The sequence below is a fragment of the Rutidosis leptorrhynchoides genome, unplaced genomic scaffold (genome assembly GCF_046630445.1).
Source record: "Rutidosis leptorrhynchoides isolate AG116_Rl617_1_P2 unplaced genomic scaffold, CSIRO_AGI_Rlap_v1 contig200, whole genome shotgun sequence".
Taxonomy (NCBI): Eukaryota; Viridiplantae; Streptophyta; class Magnoliopsida; order Asterales; family Asteraceae; genus Rutidosis; species Rutidosis leptorrhynchoides.
The window spans coordinates 82,781-87,794 of record NW_027266449.1 but is presented as its reverse complement, the minus strand read 5'-3'; the positions used below and the strand labels follow the sequence as shown (position 1 = coordinate 87,794).

The following is a 5,014-nucleotide window of genomic DNA, read 5'->3' as shown; positions in this document are numbered from 1 at the left end:
CACCGTCTCTGGAAGGAGTCAGGCCTTCAAATCACCAGCAAACGTCTGTTGCGCCGAATAGACCAGGAGGATGGAACCATGATAATCATCATCAAGCTTCTGAAACTTTTGGCCATTCCTCGCAATATAATCCTCAGAAACATCAACCTCAGATTCAGCATTATTCTAATTCTGTTTCACACAACCCTAGCTTTGGCAACACGCAATTTCAAAATTCGGAAATGGCACAACATGATCATGCACTATCTTCAAGACCAATGAACAGATTCCCCCCTCCTCAGTCGTCATATCAGCCTGAAAATAGTCAAAGTGGCTATCATGGAATGGATGCTTCTATTTCATATAATAATAATAATAATCCACCACCCTTTCAAAATCCTGCCGGAATTCAGAATCAGGTTTATGGTTCTAATTTCTCTCAGCCACAAAATGTAGTGCCTTACGAGAATCCTAGTCAGTCTCAGCCGTCTCTCCCGGATTCTGGTCAGGGCGGGCCAGGGGTGGAGGTTGATAAGAATCAGCGGGACCAGTCGACGCTTCAATTTGCGGCTAACTTGCTCCTCCAGATTCAGCAAAAACAACAACAAACAAATCCATGATGTGCTTAATATCAATGGAAATAGTGGTTTTTGTTTTGTTTTGTTTTTTCTTTTTCTGTTTTTATTGCTTGTATCTGTAAGGATTTTTTGTTATTTTCTTTTCATATAAAAATTAGAGCTGAATTTATTCTATGTACATTGGTTATATAAATTGCTTCGAAACGTTGTTCACTAAAATTTGTTACCTTCTGGATCAAGGTCTACTTAGTGCTGCTTAATAAAAGTTTGTAAATTTTGAGAAAATATGTGATAGATAAAATTAGTTAGTCTATTCGTTATTTATCATTCAAAATCATAAATATTTATTTAAAATAAAATATTAACTATAAGAATAAGATTGAAAAAAATAGTTTAAATATACATAAATTTTATAATGCAACGTTGAAATGGATCAAAACTAATTTCATTATATAATACTAGATCGGAGGGATAAATTTCATTATGCGACAATTAAAGTGGACCGGCGGGAGTATCTGTTTGGAGATAAAAACACATTTAAGTTTATTTACGTACTAATAGCAATCAATTAAAGGCACTCAAAGAAAACCACATGTTGTTAGGATCCAATTGTCCAAAGAAAAAAAATCATCATTTCCAAGATGTTGATTAAAGAAAATATTAACAATAATTTCGACGATATATTTACGTTGTCAGGGTGGCTAACCTAACATAGTCGGACCATATTTTTACATTACATCTGTCTAATTAATACTAAGTAACAAGCACAAATATGCCTTCTCGAAAGCACAATGCAACCTAAACATCCACATCCTAAATTTGCATTTTGCCCCTAAAAGCAATCTCCCTTTGCCAAAAAAAAAACCATTCCACACCAAGCATCTATATAACTAATCTTTCCGCCAAAACGCCACCGTATGTAGGAGAGAATTGCACAAAGTTACCTGCTCTGAACATTTAAAACCCTGACAGTACGAGCAGCTCCCAACTGGAGATCAAAATAGCATCAATGAATGTGCATGCTAGCTATTTGGTAGAATCACTCTGCTAGTCGATTTTGATGGCGGCCTATTAATCTTCTCAAGCAACCTACTAAAGACTAACTTGACCGGTATGCAAGCAACTGTTGTGGGTCCACTTAACCCTGGTTTGATCAATCCATCAATTTGAGTACTTCTGATATTAAGCATTGGGTTACCTCCGTGATTCCCTTCTATATTACTAATTGATGACAGAGTTCTTGTTTTCTGGTTAGCCGATGAGTTTCCTTTCTGTCGTGACCTTCGTGAGTACCTCTTACCATCCATGGAAAGTCGGGGACTCTGAGGTTGACTCTTTCTGGCCAGATTCGTCGTCTTCTGACCAAAATGTCCTATATCAAACCTCTTGACCGATTGTTTATTCTCTTGATCCATTAAGGGATTATAATCCACGTCATCGACCTCAATCCGAGGAACCCTGATATTGGTCCTCCTGGCAGTCTTCCAAGCTAGAGGAATTGTTGTGTTTAAACCATGACCAATCACGTCATTATCAAAAAGGTCGTGAGTGGAAAAGAGATTTTCAGATGAACCATCTTCTAAGACTCTGATTTTAATCGTGTGCCCTATTATTGCCTTCTTATCGAGCTTACTTCTCAAGGAAACAATGGGATCAAGTGGTTTTTGATAGCTTGGCTGAATCTCCAGATCCACATCTAACAATGTGGATCTGATCCTATTACCAAAGCGATCATGTCTAACAAATCTTGGATCCAAACAGTCATCATCAGAATCAATCATATCAGGATAGGAACTTTTTAGACCTCCAGATGCTTTCCCTGAATCATACATATACCGTCCACTATCTGATCCAACAGTTCGAGTCCCATTCCCAAATTCTATTCCATTCAAAGCAGATCCATTTACATCATTGTAATCATAATTTCTTAGGTAACTGAAGTTCTGACCAGGTACCCTCTTGGAGAAAGAAGATTTTTTGTCAGATTGCGAGTATTCCTTTTACCTTTCAGTTTCCGTTTTGATACTGCCTCATGAGCAAAAACTTGATCACGATGATAAGACAGTTCGCCAGAGAAAGCCGACTCGTCTGAGTCGTCCGTACTACTATTTCCAGGTTCGAGTGCTCCAAATCTCCTGTGAGGATTGACTTCAGTTTCTCGAAATGGAGGAGCACCTAGCAAGAACGCAAACAAAATATTACAAAGAGGAGAAAACAATAGAAATTGCGAATCACAAACAGTGGAAAAAACAGCTTGAATTAGAAAATATAATTGGAATGAAATGATACAGCCAAATCATTAGACAAGTATTTCTCTAACGCTCAGTCACTACAGCTTTTCAAACGCATAAGATATGAGAATTTACAGAATACAGCCAAGAGAAGTCAAACGGTTCGCGAGAGGCATTTAAGTGAAATATAAACTGGGTAAAGTGTAACCTTAAACCTGTAATATTATTAGTCATCTCTTCATCCATCTCCATATCTATCTTGGAAGATTCAGAGTCAGACTCAGAAGATTCTGACGTTGAAAAATCAGATTCAGTTTCTTCCATCAATTCCGAACCATTTTCTTCAAAGAGAGAGTCATCATCTTCCATCAGTGAAGATGACATTTCAATTTGGCTTGAATAAACTTCTTTTCCATCTGAAGTATCACTAGATCCAGGTTGTAAGTGTATGTCTCCAATTTTCTTTGCTTGATTACCGCCCACCTGTTTCTCCCCTGCAGTAAAAACTGGATCAATTACCACCAGTCAGATTGAAATACAGATGGACTCCAAAGAGTTCCACAACAGAGGAACTAGAGTCGTAATGGTATTTTACCATAATTTCTTGTATGACAATTCATTTTGGTTAAAGAATTTACTATTTTCATGGCTGGGTCTTGCAACGTTGGCAACACCATTGGACAGAGCATGAGAGCTACTGTTAACCGTCAACTTCTGAGAATCTTCTGAAGTATTGGAAGATGATGACTTTCGCTTTAAAAGAGGCAGTTTTGAGTCCAAATTCCTTCAAACCTCTCATCCGTGGCATCATATCGGAATGATCATCTTCACGGCATGGTTGAGTATCATCTTTAGCCTTATGCAAACACTGAGGCCCACGGATATTTCCATCCTTTTCAGCTACTGTCTTCCTATTATAAAATGTGCCTAACTCTGCTTTGATAGGACAAGATGGCATCCTTGTGACTTGATCAGATTCCGCACCTAGTTTTCCATGTTCCCGCAAAATCTCCTTCTCGAGCTCAAGAGCATGTAGAATAGCATCTTCTCGGCGAGCATATTTCTCACGTTTCTTGATAGTTGTTGCCTGGGAAGATTCCGCTCTCTCAATACACTCGTCAAATTCACCACAGCGAAAAAGCTTCACCCTTTTAGACTTTTCTAAGTTATACCAATCCCTGCATGTTAACTCTCATAAGTTAGAGAAAACCCCACAGGACAACGATTTAGCAACAGCAGTACAAAGAGCACATTTTTCTATCTGATAAGAACTAAAGGGAGCGTCACGAAGTGAAAAATGCAAAATGCATCGAAAGGAACTGATTAACAAAATGGCGATATGAATGTCACCCTCGAAGTGTGCCACGATGACAGATGCATATATAGAAAGAGAGAATGGACTTACACACTAGCATCTTCCCTGCCGAGAAGCTTGACGGGTGTTCCTGATCGCGACGAAGTGAGATGAGAAGAAGGGAGTTCCTCTGAACCAAGAACTTTTGCCGGCCACCACGAGCCGTTCCTCCGCCGGACCCACACAAGCGACCCTGCCGTTGGGCTACCGTCAAAATCCATCATTTATTTATAACTTAATTTTCAGATTTAGAAACCACTGAAATTGGATCCCATTAAAATCAGTTGAAGCAGGAACGAGAGAAGATCAATTTAACTCGTGTCTAGGGATTTGGTGAAGCGATAACAAAAAAAAGTCAAATGAAATCCTGTAAACCCTAGAAATTGCCGATCAGGATTCATGAATTAGGGGAGAATATAGAATCTACGAGTATTTGGTTTTATATTTAAACGGGTATTTTATTTCGGTTCGGGTCAACCGATCTCTCTCTTTTTTTTTGAAGGGATAATAATATGGTTTGGAAGGTCCTTGAACTATGAGACAAATCACAGATGGGTCCGTAAACTAACTAGCCAGGCACTATTTGGCCATTTGAGAGACGATCCGATCGAGCAAAAATAATAAGAGCTCTTTTGAACCCTACTTGCTATTAGGGTTCTTGAGTTTCTTTTCAAATTTATTCTATTGTACTGCACCATCAATAGCTAGTAGGAGAAAAATATGGCACCGGCGAAGCCAATATCACCGAAAGGTAGCCGGAACCCAAATTCGGTGCCCGGAATTAGGAAGGAGAAGAAGTCCTCCTCAAGTCGGAAATCAAAGGAGATTAAGAAGAAGAAGAAAGGGCCAAGTAGATGGGACAATTATACTCG

General features: G+C 38.9%; 1 pseudogene; it reads right to left on the bottom strand.

Annotated features, from left to right (window-relative positions):
* Positions 1-1,596: 1,596 nt before the first annotated feature.
* On the bottom strand, positions 1,597-4,363 carry LOC139881827 (uncharacterized; annotated as a pseudogene).
* Positions 4,364-5,014: the final 651 nt, after the last annotated feature.